Here is a 19,410-nt window from a genome sequence, read left to right on the forward strand (position 1 = left end):
TATTAGAATATGTGCCTCAATTTGAATATTTAAACTCTAAATATTCTTGACTACGATGCCCGCCGTAGCATAAGGCGGTGTAAGAATAGGAACGGAAAATGGTGAGAAAGGAATTCAGAAATCAAGAAGAAAGAAATACTTTTGAAAGACACAGTTGTTAATAGGTGTTTTGCTGGAGATGAAAGATAATGAGTCGAAAGATCTAAACCTAGAAAAGCCACATACAACAATAGTTTTGTTGCATGTATCTTGGACTTCCTGAAAATCTCGACGGTAATAGGATCATTTTGCCTACACGTAGGTTGTTATTTTCAGCCTTTGCTTGCAGCACGTCTGATAGTCTTTGTATTGTTCCACACGCAGATCTTGTTGATGTAATCTGAGATAGTTGAGACACGCCTCTGTTTTAACATACGCATCTATGACGTACTATTGGAATAATTTGCGCTGGAGTGCAAAATACTAAATGTATTCCTCATTGATAGTCTGTACGCGTAAAATTGACATTGAGTAAGCCTGATTCGGTTGGCAGTTCTTTTATTGGGAACATGTTGTAAATCTTTGTGCTAGCCAATGTCTCTGTAAAGGGAATAAAAGTGGGTAAACCATAGGATCATGGAAAGCATGATTACCATTGAGCATGGAAATCTGTTTCAGGAGTTGCCTCTGGGATAGATGCAAATGTCCCTTTCGCAGGGGGTTCGCCATCTTCTCTGATGAAAATCGCTGCAACATCGGTGCGACATGTCTGGGCATTGTATCGCCATAAATCCTGCCTAGGGTTTTCCTTGAAAACCATTCGTACAGATGCTGTTGGATTGGACTGAGAGATTTCATGCATGTGTTTGTATGATTTAGCGAAGGGGTTGATTGTTCTGAGCATAGAATCTAGCTGGAGAAGTACATTTTCGCTGCATGCAGAGTCTGCTTCATTTTATGAGCATACTTGAGTAGCTTGCACTGTGTCAAAAACATACAACTGTCCATATCCTGGAGAGGTAGAAGTGTTAGCGTTGTGAACACTGGCCCAGACACAGACAGGCAGACACGCTTGAATCACCCCACACATGTTTATTCATTGTCGATTATTTACAGTTAAGTGCTCCACAACCCCAAAGTCCTGGCCACAACACTATGCCTTTTCATTTCAGGCCGCCTCCTGGTCTCCTCCCAGACCTCGTCCGCCTTCCACCCGACTCAAGTCATTATATGAAGGAAGGCGGCCCCTTTATACTCCCGGATGTGCTCCAGGTGTGTCCCAGCATCTTCCACTGACACACCCGAGTTAGGCGTAAATGCCGGCTGCATCCCGAAGCACTCCAGGTGTCCCTGCTCCTCTTCCCCAGCACTTCCGGGTCCAGGGCCCCAAAGGCATAGGGGCATCCCTGGCAGTGACCATGGGCCCCTACAGGATTGAGCTTCAAAGCTCTGTACCCGTGGCCCCCAAAGGTACCAGGGTAGTTGCCCCACATGGTCTGGGAAGGCGTAAGCCCTCCTCCGTTCCTCCCCAGCCATCTCCGACAGCGTATAGTGGAGAGATTTGGTGATAAATTTGCCTGTATATTTTTAAACACTATGGTCCGTGGCCAGAAGATTGAATTATTTGTGCACACATGGAAGCAAACACTAGAGAAGAGTTGTATTCTCGAATGTGTTCACGATAATTTTACCTTCTGTTGTTTGCTGTGTAAGAAGCTTTTGTAAAGACACAGGTAGCTCCCCAAAGGTGGTAAAGCTACTTTGCCGTCGTGGCAGCACCTCGAGTACTTGTTGAATGTATTACACTCAGCAGGCCAGTATAGTGCATGACAGTGTTTGCACTGCTGGTTTGGAGTCCCAATGTAGTACTGTTGGACGGGAAGACAGGAATGAGGTAAAATGGTAAATGGTAAATGGCCTGTATTTGATATAGCGCCTAACTAGAGTTCAAGAACCCCCCTAGGCTTTACAACACAACAGTCATTCACCCATTCACACACATTCATACGCTGGTGATGATAAAGAAGAAGAAGAAGGTGAAGAAGAACCTGTGGTAATTGATAGAGGATTGTGTGTATGTCTGCTGAGACTGTGTTAGTTTGAAAATGTTGCTTTGCAGATGTCGCATTGCAAAACTTGTGAATGAGTTTTATTGTGTTTAGTTAGACATCCTGTGTAGCGACCTTCTTATTGCATTTCTGGAACTCATATAGCTGTTGTGAAGAATGCCTTTTCTTGTGTTTATTAAGTGAGGTTTGTGTTTAAAAAGTTTTGTTGCAGGAATCGCACTGGAAGAATGTGTTAATGGAGTGGGAGTCAGGTAACTTTTCAGCGGAGTGAATTTTTGTGTGTTTGTGAAGATAGTTCTGCATTGTGAAACATTTTGTGCAAGTGTGACACTGAAACAGTTTGTTGTTGCAGTGAATTTTCTTGTGTTTGGCAAGGCTGTGTTTTGTTTTGAAAGGTTTGCTACAAATGTCGGAGTAAGGTTGTACCAGTAGACAAAACTGTATTGTTTATTGGAAGAGAAGAATGACTAAGGACTAATGTGTTGGTGTTATCAGACATTATATGCTGCTGTGGAGACATGATCAGAATCAGTAGGAGGGCTTCATAGTGGCCATTGTCCAGTTGTCCTGAGTACAGAAGATAAATGAAGAGAGTATTTCCAAAATTGTAAATGCAAGGCGGGATGTTGGGGTCGTGTTTGAAGTAAACGACAATGTTAGCATGGAGAATCTCTGAAAGAGCTTGAATTTCAGCTTCACCACCATAAACTCCAGATGTTACCATGTATTGATAGTACTCCTGACTTGTGATAACTCGATTTGTGTTGGAAAGAACAACAGGAAAAATGTCTCCAAATCTGTCCCAATGTGATGCAACGAAATCTACTGCCCTGTGTTGTAGTGAGAGTGCACTGCCTTTGTCAACCGTTTGTGTCAAGAAATAACCTACTGATGAGAACAGACAGTTGCCGGATCCCGGAATAGAGATGACATTGTACAAAAACCTGTCAACAGAGAAGATACTGTCAGTCAATTTATAGCAAAGGCTTCGGAAACAACTGTCGCAGTATAATGAAAATAGCAAGGTGTTTTGGAGGCCGAGGCAGCGTGGGGAACGGTTTGGAAGACGATGAATAGGAATCGAGAAATGCCGTGTCGGCAGCGTGTGGCGGGACCGGTTTTGAAGAGGAAGCAGGAAGAACCAGAAGAGAAATATATTTAAGAGAGGCAGTTGCGGATCCTGGAATAGAGATGACATTGTACAAAACCCAAAGACAGAGAAGATACTGTCGTTCATTTTATAACAAAGGCTTAGGAAACAACCGTTGCAGTATAATGAAAATAGCAAGGTGCATGGGAGGCGCAGGCAGCGTGGAGAAGGGTTTGGAAGAGGACGAATAGGATTCAAGTAATGCAGTGTCGGCTGCGTGTGGCGGGACCGGTTTTGAAGAGGTGCTGCAGGCAGTGTGGGGAAGGGTTTGGAAGAGGACGAATAGGAATCAAGAAATGCCTTATTGGCTGTGTGTGGGTGGGACGGTTTTGAAATGGAAGCAGGGACGAACCAGAAGAGAAATATATATAAGAGATTGTAATATAAATGTGTCATTTTCACCATCTGATAGTAGTCAATAGAATGCTAGATCCCTAGCAAAGGATCAGAAATCAAAAATAATATCACAAACATAACCACTGACTTTGAAATGCTCTTAAACAACAAGTTTAAGTTTGAAATTTGTAATTTTTAATCTTCAGGGAGGGCTAGGACTACTGGCAAAGAATCAGATATCAAAAATATTATCATGTCATGATCAACAACCCTGAAATAGAATAAAATTTCTCTCTATATTAGAGAGTTCCATTTTTCAGGATTTTGTAAAAAGGAGTTACTATGACCCAACATGCCAGATGACAAGATGAATGCCTGGGTTCAGTTCATGTGTCCTGCAGTCCTATTGCCTTACTCTTTATCGTAAGGGTGTAACTTTTTGCACAAAACATCAGGACCACTGATAAAAAGCATTTAGAAACCTTTGCAGAAGCCAGGTATAGCCTGAACTTCAGCACCTCATCTAACAGTCAGAACACTAGCACATCTGTACCTGTCACACACCATTTTTAAAATCGAAATCGTTTTTTTTTTTTGTATTATGAATTATCTATAATACTGTAATGTTGGCACATGTAATATTTCAAACTTGTAACATAGAATTAAAGCATAGAATTCACACTAAAACATGGCATACAGATAAAACTATAAATGTGTGTATGCACAAAAAATTCAGATGTATAAAATTGTGCATAAGCACAGACCTATGCACTTTCTGTTTATAAATTCCAAGAAACTTGAATTTTAATGCCCATACACAAGCTTACAGCCACACCCCATCTCCTTCCAGAATTTTGCCTATTTGTACAGTATTTGCAAATCAATATAAATAGCCCTTCCATTCAGTGTTTTTAAAAGACAATGGCAAAAACACATGTAAAATGAAGAATTTCAACAAATATGAAATGGAGGTCCTGCTCAGTGAAGTGGAGGCAAGGACAAACATGCTACTTGGTGGCTTAAGCAGTGATATAAGCAACAAAAGGAAATTTAACGAGTGGCACAGCATAGCAGAGGTACTGAACAGTTCAGGTTCAGAATGTCGCACAGTGCGGAAATAATAAAGAAGTGTCAGATATCAAAGTCAACATGAAAAAGCAAGTCGCAGCCCACCATCTGTGTGTATGGAGTGGAAATTTGGGAATCAAACCATTTGGGCAGCGAACTGATGCAATTATTGCCAAGACAGTTATATATCTTGCCACAGCATTAATGAGGCACATTTTGCATTACAGATAATTTTCACATTAATAATGTGGAAATGCTTTCTATTTACTGAAGAAAATGAATTCCCTGAAGTTGCCATTATAGCAATGTGTGTACAGTCTATCGCTCTAATTACATAGAGCTGACATGGCACAACTCAGTAATGACTGGACAACAGCCAATTGGTCAACTGGTTCATGTTGAAAAGCTCCTGTGGCTAAAACCAGAGGGTGGATAGAACTTGCAAAGGTACAACACAAAATTTCTCAAAGTCTACCTTTGTGAAGCTGGCCCCAGTTCAGCACACAGCACCATGAGGATAGCTCTTGGAAATATAAATTGACTTAGGAGCCAGTCATCATAATTGGACAAGAAATCAGTATGATCTCTAAATGTCTGCTCTTTTCTAATACTCTAATTTGCGATGCCTTCTAACAACGCTAAAGAAGCCATGGTAATTGGAATAGTTTGGCCATTCTGTGCATTATACAGAATTGTACATTGTACAATTTCAATTACATTGTATTGTAACAGAATGATTACAATCAACTGTTTTAAATTTGTAAATGATATGATATGTATTTGATAAAGCCTGCATCATGGATGCATATATAAAAAGAAAGGGAAACCACACAGAAACAGTTGCACTGCTTTGACAATGGATGCTGGCCATTTAAAAACCCAAGCAGAATTGAGCATATGCATGGTCTGAGGCTAAGTTAAAATGTGTGTGGCATTACACCAAGTTTAGTTTTATAAACCTCGACATCAGTGTGGAAATGGGTTTATGCAACATTTTTTGCGTCCCAGGTGTTTTCAAACCTCCTAAACTTGTAAGAAATTTAACACTCCCCTTAGCCAAATGTAATATTATTATTTTTCCTTTTTCCATAACGTTTATGCCTACTATTTTCATATTTTAGCATTGGTTCACCCACAGTGCTTTATATCCTCTCTCTACAGATCCAGTTTCTGTCCCCACAATCCAGTCCAATGTGACTAATCCTGTAGAGTTCAATGACACAGTGACTTTGACCTGCACAGCCTCTGGCTCAGATGTCTCTTTCCGGTGGTTCAATGGCAGCTCAGAGGTGTTGGACATTCAAAGGATTCACTTGAGTGCTGATAACAGAACCCTAACGATATCAGGCCTGTTGAGATCAGATGATGGGCCCTTCTACTGTTACGTGTATAACCATGTCAGTAACGGCACCAGCAGCCCCTTTAGCCTTAATGTAAAATGTGAGTTTTGGTTTTAATTTATCTTAACAAAGTTAATATTTAACTCAAAATATGGAAATGTTCATTTGGATTTTAAACACTAGCATCAGCAGTATTACAAAAGAGACATTTAGTTTATGTAATGTTAATACAATGCATACTATTTACCACTAGATTTACCAAAGCTTATGAAAAAACTGTTAAAATCCAGCCCAACTTAAATCCGCTTGCACCTCTCCATCAGCGTCTTTTGTCTTGTAAATGGGTCGATAATCCCAAGCAGCAAGCAGCCTGCTATACCATCCTCCCACCACCACAGAAACAGCAAAAACCTCTCCCAGCTCAACCCTTGTTTATCAGGGAGTGAGGTAGTGCATAAAGTTGTATAGGCTAAAAATATATCGTTATTTGGAACACATGCATTTCATGTGTGTTCTGTGTCTACAAAGATCTATTTAAGTGCAGGATGGCAGGAAATGCAAGAAATTAACACATACCTACTGTAAAAGACAAACTTTTTTATGTTTTAGTACTAACGACAACATTTTGACATAAAGTGTATAATGTGTGCAATAAGATGTGCTTTCTATTATAAATCATTTGGCTCCACTACATGTTGATTAAATAACTGTAGTGAGTATGGAAGGAGGCACAATTTAAATCAGCCTCCTTTCCTGAACAGCTCTTATTATTGCTACTTCATATATTTTTCGTTTTCGGTGGTTGTGACACTTTAGTGAGTGAAATTCTCAGCAAGCTTGATATGCCAGATCATCTCATGCTGCTTTTGTCTGGTGCTCACTATACATGTAATATCATCTTCAATGTCATTTAAACCTTTAGGTTTGTTTAATCACACTCTGAGCTGCATACATACAGTATGTAATTAAACAGTGCCTGTACAGTATATGTGTTTTCACATTTGTCTGAATTTATCATCATCTGTCAGTGACTGAACAGGAAAAAGACTGGGAAGGGTAATTAGACCTAATAAAACGGGCAATTGGTCAATATTTAATTTATTAGATGATTTGTGTTGCTATGTGTTTTAACAGTTATTCTGGCAGTGCACTTTATAAAATACACAGTCAAACAAAAGCAAATCATCAGTTGAATGATATGTTTAGAGAAATATCTCTTAAAATCTTTTTATTCAATTTTAGTTCAGCTTATGAACTTAGCATGAAGTGTTTCATTACTTTGAAGAAAAGCAATTTTGTTACAATTTTAATATGTTTAATTTCAGTTCAAATTTGCTGTGTATTTTAGATGGACCGGAATTGCCCATTTTGTCTGTCAGTCCTAATAAACCAGTCTATGCTGCTGGATCTTCCCTTATTTTACAATGCTCAGCACAGTCCAATCCTACTGCTCAGTATCAATGGTTCTTAAATGGAATTTCTCTTAACAAAAGAGGCCAGGAGCTCGAAATAAGGAACATTCAGGTGGATCAGGCGGGTAACTACACATGTTGGGCTTACAATAATGTTACACTCAGGTATGCTGCTGCCCACAGAGATATTGATGTCATAGGTGAGTAAAAGGCAAGTGGATTTTTAAATTGATAATTCATCTACAAAAACTGATTACCTATGGATTTGATTAAAGTATTAAAAGCCCCACCTTCATTTCATGATTGCAAGTTTAAATGTATTGATTGAAAATATTGTATGCTTAAGTGGGTAATATATATTTACATATAATGCATAAATCTTCATTTTACATTGCACACAAGTTGCTCAGCCTTCCTAGCCACATTTCAATTTGAAAAATAGAATACAATACAGGGTACAGAAAAACTACATTGTGCATGTCATTACTGACATAACTAAGGAACTCTTTGGTATTTCATCTTTAGTGTTGATATTCAATCATAAAGTAACTTGCTCTTTCACCATGTTTGTATCATGAAAGATGTAAATGATTGTTCCATTACACTTTTGATCAAGTATTTGAACTTTGTTTGGAAAACCTGACCTCCTTATTGAATTCTAGGGTAGGTCATTATGCATCATCAAGGTTCAAAGAAAGATCTATTAATTCTGTTTTCCTTTTGGTGTGATGTTTTCTCTAATGTAAGAAATGTTTTGGCCTCTTAAATATGGTTTCACAGCTTCTAAGAAAGCTATATCAGAGATCTCTAGAGTAGAGTTGGTTATAATAAAAATGTTAATCTATGATGATATACATTTAAAGTTATCATTTACCAGATGGAACAGAGTCCCAGTAGTATCATATTTTAAAAGAAGGTTATACCATAAGCTCTAAGCTGAATGGGGTTTGTTTGAAAATTATTATATTAACATGGCTAACAGATCTGACTGATGTTGCAAGTTATTATCAATAAGGAAATAGTCAGTTTTGAATAGCTGTGTTGCACACAAATAGTGCTTTAAGAAAGAATGAAACCTCCAAAAATGCAGTATTTTTAACTGAAAAACCTTAAATGAATGAGTTTGTCTTAGAAAATACAACCAAATGAAAAACAATCCAGTGCAAGGTTAAATACACAGCTAGTGTCCTGTGAGCGTAAGTTTGTGCTTTCAATATTTGAGGTGTAAAGAAAGAATGTGTATTGACCAGAAGCAATTGTGTTCAATGAAGGTTCCCAAATATGACATATGCCAACAAATTCAGAGGCCACATTCTATTATTGTTATGAAATTTACAGTGAAACAAATGTTCTGTCCAAGCCATCCCTTCTCAACTCTAGTGTGGTCTGTAATACACATTATGTGTTTCATATGGAAAAGCACGTTATCTGCATTTATTCAACTTTTTCATGTTGTACTTTAGTTGTTTTCAGTCAATGAATCAGACACTTAATATTACAACCAATAAAATGTATAGGACAGCTAGTAATATTTGGACTTTAATTTCTGGCAGTCATATTTCTACTGCCATAGTGTATTTAATAAGCAGAAGGCAGCATTTGCATTGCTCTAAGTGGTAACTCAGACCAAACAGCTGATGAAAGAAAGCAGCACACATATAAACTTATTTTACATATTTGAAACATAAGAGTGTAAGAAACAAACAAGAGGAGACCATTTGGTTCATTAAACTTGTTTTCTTATTAAGTAACCAAGCTATCCTAATTTCTTATTCAGATATTTCTGAAAGGTTCTCAACTCCATACCTTGGTTTTTTCTCCAGATTCCCACAACTCTTTGAGTAAAGAACTGATTCTAGGCTTCATTCTTAAATAAACTTCTCCAGGTGTCATCATTTCATCAAAAGAGTTTGGCAGGATCTGCTTTATTGATGTCTTTAAGAATTTTGAAGACCTGGATTAGATGCTCATAGAGTATCATCTGCATGTAACTAAATAGGTTTAGTTCTCTAAATTTGTCAGAGTAGGACACGTCCTTAAGTCCTGGGATGCACTTGTTTACTCTCCTCTTCACAGCTTCAAATGTTTCTGTGTGACACATACATGTGACAGTACATGTGACAGACGTGAAAGGGTCTGGAGAAGCTGTGGGGAATGTTATGCTGCCTGTAACATTGTTCAGCATGACCGGTTTGGTGGGGCGGGAGGGTCAGTGATGGTCTGGGGTGGAATATCCTTGGAGGGACACACAAATCACTATAGGCTACACAACAGCGTTTTGACTGCCATTAGGTATCGGGATAAAATCCTTGGACCCATTGTCAGACCCTATGCCAGTGCAGTGGCTCTTGAGTTCCTCCTGGTGCACGACAATACCCAGCCTCATGTTGCGAGTATGCAGACAGTTCCTGGAGGATGAAGGAATTGATAGCATTGACTGGACCCCAGGCTTGCCTGACCTAAATCCAATAGAACACCTCTGGGACATTATGTTTCTGTCCATCCAACTCTGCCAGGTTGCACCTCAGACTGTACAGGAGCTCACCAATGCCCTGGTCAGGATCTGGGAAGATGATCTCCCAGGACACCATCCGTCGTCCCATTAGGAACATGACCCGATGTTGTCAGGCATGCATACAAGCACGTGAGGGTCATACAAACTACTGTGTATGATTCTGAGTTGCTGCAATTAAAATTTGTGCAAAATGCCTGCTGTATATTTTTTCACTTTGATTTTTGGGGTGTTATTGAATTCAGCCTTCTGTAGGTTGATAATTTTCATTTCCATCAAGCGATATGGCATCCTTTAGTTCCTATCACATTACCCAGTCCATACCAGTATAGATATCCAGCATGATTTTTTCCCATTGAGATCTAATGTGTTTTCAAAGTGTTCCTTTAATTTTTTGAGCAGTTTATTTATATATGTATACATACACTGAAGTTTTTGAGTTGCAGTATTTCCTAAAATTCAGTGTTTATTATTATGGCTGGCTGTTTGGTAATCTTATGACTTTTGGATGGAAACTGTTCCTGAATCTACTGGTGCAAGGGCCATTGGTCCAGTACCATTTACCAAAAAGAAGGACTGAGAAAGCAACTGTGCATGATGTGTGGAGGCTGGCCCGGACACAGGCAGGCAGACACATTCATGTCACCCACAAACACATTTATTTACAATATTTACACAGTTAAAGTGCAACACAAATCCCCAATGTCCTGGCCACACAATGCCTTCTTCAGACCGCCTCCTTCTCTCTTCTCCAGCTCAGCCCGCTCCGCTCCCGACTCTCGCCCCAAATGAAGGTAGGAGGCCCCTTTTATTATCAATATGAAATTCAATTGCAGATGGTGGCAATAAGTCCTAAATTGAAGAGTTTAGTGGTCAGCTTTGCTGGTACATGCTGTTAAATGCTGAGATGCAGTCTATAAGCAGGACACTGTTAGTTAAACAGTGAAAAATAAATGATTTGATTTGATTTCAGCCTTTACATCAACAAAAGCTGAAATTTTATTAAAATTGGGTAGATGTCTGATATTAAACACATTTAAGTTTATATAAACACAAAAACGTTTTTTAAAAAGTAGGCAATTCATCCTATAGGCTATCAGTCATAATTCTCTTTACCTTATTCAAAATTTGAAAGATGACAGTGTGCTGCTCTTTACTACAGCAATGGGTAACTTATCAGTATAGCTCAGTATCTACAGGTATGTATACCTGCACACTTTTGTATTCTGTGTTGCACCAATACTGTCAAAACAAAATACTACTACACATTAATGTACCTGGCCAATAAAGTGACTTCTGATTCTAATTTAGATTATTCCATATTTATACAGGTAGTTGTTGACTCATGACCACATTCAGTTCTGATGGACCGCTCGTAAGTTGATTTGGAATTAAGATGTACCTATGTATGTATTCAAACCTGACCGTATGTATAGTACAGTATAATAAGTTCCTGATGTCATATTATTTTTATGTCCTTTTTATCATAATTTTAGTACATTGTGCATATTTTCTTTCATTTATTTTTATGATTTTTTATTAATTTGTTTCTTTATTACTGTTGTTTGCATGAGTTTTGGAACTTTAGCAGCTTCATGAATCCTTTCATTGTCTGTGTTATGTTTATCTATCCGTTACTAAAACCATTTCATCCATTTTGAATATTTGGATTTCTTTATAATGATGCAAAGAAGTGCATGATATCAACAATAACAACAATACCAGAAACATCTTCATTTATTTTTATAGTACATAAAATGTGTAACACAAAGTGCTCTACAAGAAGTAAAAGTAAGTATTACAATTACAAAGAAAAAAAAATAAATGAATGAATGAATGAAACTTACACAATACAAACAAACAGGTATGGAAAAGTCTCAAACTAGTGTAAGCTGCCATAATTTGAGGTGTTCATAATAAATGTAATGATTTACTTCATGAGGTAGAAATATATAAAAACAAGAGAATTTGTGTCAAATATTAAAAATATTAGAATATGTGCCTCAATTTGAATATTTAAACTCTAAATATTCTTGACTAGCCGATGCCCCGCAGCATAAGGCGGTGTAAGAATAGGAACGGAAAATGGTGAGAAAGGAATTCAGAAATCAAGAAGAAAGAAATACTTTTGAAAGACACAGTTGTTAATAGGTGATTTGCTGGAGATGAAAGATAATGAGTCGAAAGATCTAACCCTAGAAAAGCCACATACAACAATAGTTTTGTTGCATGTATCTTGGACTTCCTGAAAATCTTGACGGTAATAGGATCATTTTGCCTATATGTAGGTTGTTATTTTCAGCCTTTGCTTGCAGCGTGTCTGATAGTCTTTTGTATTGTTCCACAAATAGATCTTGTTGATGTAATTTGAGATAGACAAGACACGCGCCCTCTGTTTTAACATACAGCATCTCGACTTACTGTTGGAATAATTTGGCTGGAGTGCAAAATACTAAATGTATTCTTCATTGATAATCTGTATGCGTAAAATTGACATTGAGTAAGCCTGATTCGGTTGGCAGTTCTTTTATCGGGAACATGTTGTAAATCTTTGTGCTAGCCAATGTCTCTGTAAAGGGAATAAAAGTGGGTAAACCATAGGATCATGGAAAGCATGATTACCATTGAGCATGGAAATCTGTTTCAGGAGTTGCCTCTGGGATAGATGCAAATGTCCCTTTCGGCAGGGGTTCGCCATCTTCGCTGATGAAAATCGCTGCAACATCGGTGTGACATGTCGGGGCATTGTATCGTCATAAATCCGGCCTAGGGTGTTCCTTGAAAACCATTCGTACAGATGCTGTTGGATTGGACTGAGCGATTTCATGCATGTGTTTGTATGATTTAGCGAAGGGGTTGATGGTTCGGAGCATGGAATCTAGCTGGAGAAGTACATTTTCGCTGCATGTAGAGTTTGCTTCATTTTATGAGCATACTTGAGTAGCTTGCACTGTGTCAAAACATACAACTGTCCATATCCTGGAGAGGTAGAAGTGTTAGCGTTGTGAATGCTGGCCCAGACACAGACAGGCAGACACGTTTGAATCACCCACACATGTTTATTCATTGTCGATTATTTACAGTTAAGTGCTCCACAACCTCAAAGTCCTGGCCACAACACTATGCCTTTTCACTTCAGGCCGCCTCCTGGTCTCCTCCCAGACCTCGTCCATCTTCCACCCAACTCAAGTCATTATATGAAGGGAGGGCCCCTTTATACTCCCGGATGTGCTCCAGGTGTGTCCCGGCATCTTCCACTGGCACACCCCAGTTAGGCATAAATGCCGGCTGCATCCCGGAAGCACTCCAGGTGTCCCTGCTCCTCTTCCCCAAGCACTTCCGGGTCCAGGGCCCCAAAGGCATAGGGCGTCCCTGGCAGTGACCATGGGCCCCTACAGGATTGAGCTTCAAAGCTCTGTACCTGTGGCCCCAAAGGTACCAGGGTAGTTGCCCCACATGGTCTGGGAAGGCGTAAGCCCTCCTCCGGTCCTCCCCAGCCATCTCCGACAGCGTATAGTGGAGAGATTTGGTGATAAATTTGCCTGTGTATTTTTAAACAGTATGGTCCGTGGCCAGGAGGTTGAATTATCTATGCACACATGGAAGCAAACACTAGAGAAGAGTTGTATTCTCGATTGTGTTCACGTCATTTTACCTTCTGTTTTTGCTGTGTAAGAAGCTGTTGTAAAGACACAGGTAGCTCCCAAAGGTGGTAAAGCTACTTTGCCGTCATGGCAGCACTTCGAGTACTTGTTGGATGTATTACACTCAGCAGGCCAGTATAGTGCATGAAAGTGTTTGCACTGCTGGTCTGGAGTCCCAATGCAGTACTGTTGGACGGAAGACAGGAATGAGGTGAAGAAGAACCTGTGGTAACTGATAGAGGATTGTGTTTATGTCTGCTGAGACTGCGTTGGTTTGAAAATGTTGCTTTGCAGATGTTGCATTGCAAAACTTGTGAATGAGTTTTATTGCGTTTAGTCAGAAAATCCTGTGTAGTGACCTTCTTATTGCATTTCTGGAACTCATATAGCTGTTGAGAAGAATGCCTTTTCTTGTGTTTATTAAGTGAGGTTTGTGTTTGAAAAGTTTTGTTGCAGGAATCGCACTGGAAGAATGTGTTACTGGAGTGGGAGTCAGGTAATTTTTCAGCGGAGTGAATTTTTGTGTGTTTGTGAAGATAGTTCTGCGTTGTGAAACGTTTTGTACAAGTGTGACACTGTAACAATTTGTCATTGCGGTGAATTATCTTGTGTTTGGCAAGGCTGTGTTTTGTTTTTAAAGGTTTGCTACAAATGTCGCGGAGGAAGGTTGTACCAGTAGACAGAACTGTATTGTTTTTGGAAGAGAAGAATGACTAAGGACTGATGTGTTGTTGTTATCAGACATTATATGCTGCTGTGGAGACATGATCAGAATCGGTAGGAGGGCTTCATAGTGGCCATTGTCCAGTTGTCCTGATTACAGAAGATAAATGAAGAGAGTATTTCCAGAATTGTAAATGCAAGGCGGGATGTTGGGGTCGTGTTTGAAGTAAATGACAATGGTAGCATGGAGAATCTCTGAAAGAGCTTGAATTTCAGCTTCACCACCATAAACTCCAGCTGTTGCCATGTATTGATAGTACTCCTGACTTGTTGTGATAACTCGATTTGTGTTGGAAAGAACAACAGGAAGAACATCTCCAAATCTGTCCCAATGTGATGCAACGAAATCTACTGTCCTATGTCGTAGTGAGAGTGCATTGCCTTCGTCAACCGTTTGTGTCAAGAAATAACCCACTGATAGGAACAGGCAGTTGCCGGATCCCGGAATAGAGATGATTGTACAAAACCCATCAACAGAGAAGATACTATCGTTCATTTTATAACAAAGGCTTAGGAAACAACTGTCGCAGTATAACGAAAATAGCAAGGTGTATGGGAGGCCGCAGGCAGCGTGGGAACGGTTTGGAAGGCGATGAATAGGAATCGAGAAATGCCGTGTCGGCAGCGTGTGGGCGGGACCGGTTTTGAAGAGGAAGCAGGATGAACCAGAAGAGAAATATTTTTAAGAGAGGCAGTTGCGGATCCCAGAATAGAGATGACATTGTACAAAACCGAAGACAGAGAAGATACTGTCGTTCATTTTATAACAAAAGCTTAGGAAACAACCGTGCAGTATAACGAAAATAGCAAGGTGTATGGGAGGCCGCAGGCAGCGTGGGGAAGGGTTTGGAAGAGGACGAATAGGAATCAAGAAATGCAGTGTCGGCTGCGTGTTTGGCGGGACGGTTTTGAAGTGGAGCCACAGGCAGCATGTGGAAGGGTTTGGAAGAGGACAAATAGGAATCGAGAAATGCCTTATTGGCTGTGTGTGGGTGGGACCAGTTTTGAAGTGGAAGTAGGACGAACCAGAAGAGAAATATATATAAGAGATTGTAATATAAATGTGTCATTTTCACCATCTGATAGTAGTCAATAGAATGCTAGATCCCTAGCAAAGGATCAGAAATCAAAAATAATATCACAAACATAACCACTGACTTTGAAATGCTCTTAAACAACAAGTTTAAGTTTGAAATTTGTAATTTTTAATCTTCAGGGAGGGCTAGGACTACTGGCAAAGAATCAGATATCAAAAATATTATCATGTCATGATCAACAACCTTGAAATAGTATAAAATTTCTCTCTATACTACAGAGTTCCCTTTTTCAGGATTTTGTAAAAGGAGTTACTATGACCCAACATGCCAGATGACAAGATGAATGCCTGGGTTCAGTTCATGTGTCCTGCAGTCCTATTGCCTTACTCTTTATCGTAAGGGTGTAACTTTTGCACAAAACATCAGGACTGATAAAAGCATTTAGAAACCTATGCAGAAGCCAGGTATAGCCTGAACTTCAGCACCTCATCTAACAGTCAGAACACTAGCACATCTGTACCTGTCACACACCATTTTTAAAATCTAAATCAGTTTTTTTTGTTGTATTATGAATTATCTATAATACTGTAATGTTGGCACATGTAATATTTCAAACTTATAACATAGAATTAAAGCATAAAATTCACACTAAAACATGGCATACAGATAAAACTATAAATGTGTGTATTCACAAAAACATTCAGATGCATAAAATTGTGCATAAGCACAGACTTATGCACTTTCTGTTTATAAATTCCAAGAAATTTGAATTTTAATGCCCATACACAAGCTTACAGCCACACCCCATCTCATTCCAGAATTTTGCCTATTTGTACAGTATTTGCAAATCAATATAAATAGCCCCTTCATTTCAGTGTTTTTAAAAGACAAAGGCAAAAACACATGTAAAATGAAGAATTTCAACAAATGTGAAATGGAGGTCCAGCTCAGTGAAGAGGAGGCAAGGACAAACAGGTCCTACTTTGGTGGCTTAAGCAGTGATATAAGAAACAAAAGGAAATTTAACGAGTGGCACAGCATAGCAGAGGCACTGAAAAGTTCAGGTTCAGAAAGTCGCACAATGCGGAAATATTAAAGAAGTGTCAGATATCAAAGTCAACATGAAAAAGCAAGTCGCAGCCCACCATCTGTGTGTATTGAGTGGAAATCTGGGACTCAAACCATTTGGGCAGCGAACTGATGCAATTATTGCCAAGACAGTTATATATCTTGCCACAGCATTAATGAGGCACATTTCGCATTACAGATAATTTTCACATTAATAATGTGGAAATGCTTTCTATTTCCTGAAGAAAATGAATTCCCTGAAGGTGCCATTATAGCAATGTGTGTACAGTCTATCGCTCTAATTACATACAGCTGACATGGCACAACTCAGTGATGACTGAGAAATACCCAATTGGTCAACTAGTTCATGTTGAAAAGTTCCTGTGGCTAAAAACCAGAGGGTGGACAGAACTTGCAAAGGAACAACACAAAATTTGTCAAAGTCTACCTTTGTGAAGCTGGCCCCAGTTCAGCACACAGCAACATGAGGATAGCTCTTGGAAATATAAATTGACTTAGGAGCCAGTCATCATAATTGGACAAAAATGAGTATGATCTCTAAATGTCTGCTCTTTTCTAATACTCATACTAATACTAATACTAATAATTTGCGATGCCTTCTAACAACGCTAAAGAAGCCATGGTAATTGGAATAGTTTGGCCATTCTGTGCATTGTACAGAATTGTACATTGTACAATTTCAATTACATTGTATTGTAACAGAATGATTACAATCAACTGTTTTAAATTTGTAAATGATATGATATTATTCTCGGTGTATTTCATAAAGCCTGCATCATGGATGCATATATAAAAGGAAAGGGAAACCACACAGAAACAGTTGCACTGCTTTGACAATGGATGCTGGCCATTTAAAAACCCAAGCAGAATTGAGCATATGCATGGTCTGAGGCTAAGTTAAAATGTGTGTGGCATTACACCAAGTTTAGTTTTTATAAATCTCGACATCAGCGTGGAAATGGGTTTATGCAACATTTTTGTGCGTATCCTCCATATACTGTATGAGGTCCCAGGTGTTTTCAAATCTCCTAAACTTGTAAGAAATTTAACACTCCCCTTAGCCAAATATAATATTATTATTTTTCCTTTTTTCCATAACGTTTATGCGTACTATTTTCATATTTTAGCATTGGTTCACCCACAGTGCTTTATATCCTCTCTCTACAGATCCAGTTTCAGTCCCCACAATCCAGTCCAATGTGACTAATCCTGCAGAGTTCAATGACACAGTGACTTTGACCTGCACAGCCTCTGGCTCAGACGTCTCTTTCCGGTGGTTCAATGGCAGCTCAGAGGTGTTGGACATTCAAAGGATTCACTTGAGTGCTGATAACAGAACCCTAACGATATCAGGCCTGTTGAGATCAGATGATGGGCCCTTCTACTGTTACGTGTATAACCATGTCAGTAACGGCACCAGCAGCCTTTAGCCTTAATGTAAAATGTGAGTTTTGGTTTTAATTTATCTTAACAAAGTTAATATTTAACTCAAAATATGGAAATGTTCATTTGGATTTTAAACACTAGCATCAGCAGTATTACAAAGAGACATTTAGTTTATGTAATGTTAATACAATGCATACTATTTACCACTAGAATTACCAAAGCTTATGAAAAACTTGTAAATCCAGCCCACCTTAAATCTGTTTGCACCTCTCCATCAGCGTCTTTTGTCTTGTAAATGGGTCGATAATCCCAAGCAGCAAGCAGCCTGCTATACCATCCTCCCACCACCACAGAAACAGCAAAACCTCTCCCAGCTCAAGCCTTGTTTATCAGGGAGTGAGGTAGTGCCTAAAGTTGTATAGGCTAAAAATATATCGTTATTTGGAACACATGCATTTCACGTGTGTTCTGGGTCTACAAAGATCTATTTAAGTGTAGGATGACAGGAAATGCAAGAAATGAACACATACCTAAAAAGAAAAACTTTTTCATGTTTTAGTACTAACGACAACATTTTGACATAAAGTGTATTATGTGTGCAATAAGATGTGCTTTCTATTATAAATCATTTGGCTCCACTACATGTTGATTAAATAACTGTAGTGAGTATGGAAGGAGGCACAATTTAAATCAGCCTCCTTTCCTGAACAGCTCTTATTATTGCTACTTCATATATTTTTCGTTTTGGTGGTTGTGACACTTTAGTGAGGGAAATTCTCAGCAAGCTTGATATGCCAGATCATCTCATGCTGCTTTTGTCTGGTGCTCACTATACATGTAATATCATCTTCAATGTCATTTAAACCTTTAGGTTTGTTTAATCACACTCTGAGCTGCATACATACAGTACGTAATTAAACAGTGCCTGTACAGTATATGTGTTTTTCACATTTGTCTGAATTTATCATCATCTGTCAGTGACTGAACAGGAAAAAGACTGGGAAGGGTAATTAGACCTAATAAAACGGGCAATTGGTCAATATTTAATTTATTAGATGATTTGTGTTGCTATGTGTTTTTAACAGTTATTCTGGCAGTGCACTTTATAAAATACACAGTCAAACAAAAGCAAATCATCAGTTGAATGATATGTTTAGAGAAATATCTCTTAAAATCTTTTTATTCAATTTTAGTTCAGCTTATGAACTTAGCATGAAGTGTTTCATTACTTTGAAGAAAAGCAATTTTGTTACAATTTTAATATGTTTAATTTCAGTTCAAATTTGCTGTGTATTTTAGATGGACGGAATTGCCCATTTTGTCTGTCAGTCCTAATAAACCAGTCTATGCTGCTGGATCTTCCCTTATTTTACAATGCTCAGCACAGTCCAATCCTACTGCTCAGTATCAATGGTTCTTAAATGGAACTTCTCTTAACAAAAGAGGCCAGGAGCTCGAAATAAGGAACATTCAGGTGGATCAGGCGGGTAACTACACATGTTGGGCTTACAATAATGTTACACTCAGGTATGCTGCTGCCCACAGAGATATTGATGTCATAGGTGAGTAAAAGGCAAGTGGATTTTTAAATTGATAATTCATCTACAAAACTGATTACCTATGGATTTGATTAAAGTATTAAAAGCCCCACCTTCATTTCATGAT

General features: G+C 38.7%; 1 long non-coding RNA gene across 2 annotated transcripts in view; it reads left to right on the forward strand.

The window, feature by feature from the left end:
• LOC120521600 overlaps positions 1-19,410 on the forward strand; it is a 54,313-nt gene that overhangs the window by 15,515 nt on the left and 19,388 nt on the right. Inside the window, exons 3-4 of one of the 2 annotated variants that reach the window (XR_005632161.1) lie at positions 5,764-6,042; positions 7,291-7,404. The exons of the other annotated variant lie outside the window; for it this stretch is intronic. This is a non-coding gene — a long non-coding RNA (uncharacterized LOC120521600). Of the gene's footprint in view, positions 1-5,763; positions 6,043-7,290; positions 7,405-19,410 lie in introns of those variants that run through there. 2 annotated transcript variants of the gene reach the window in all.

The sequence above is a fragment of the Polypterus senegalus genome, unplaced genomic scaffold (genome assembly GCF_016835505.1).
Source record: "Polypterus senegalus isolate Bchr_013 unplaced genomic scaffold, ASM1683550v1 scaffold_3748, whole genome shotgun sequence".
Classification (NCBI taxonomy): domain Eukaryota; kingdom Metazoa; phylum Chordata; class Cladistia; order Polypteriformes; family Polypteridae; genus Polypterus; species Polypterus senegalus.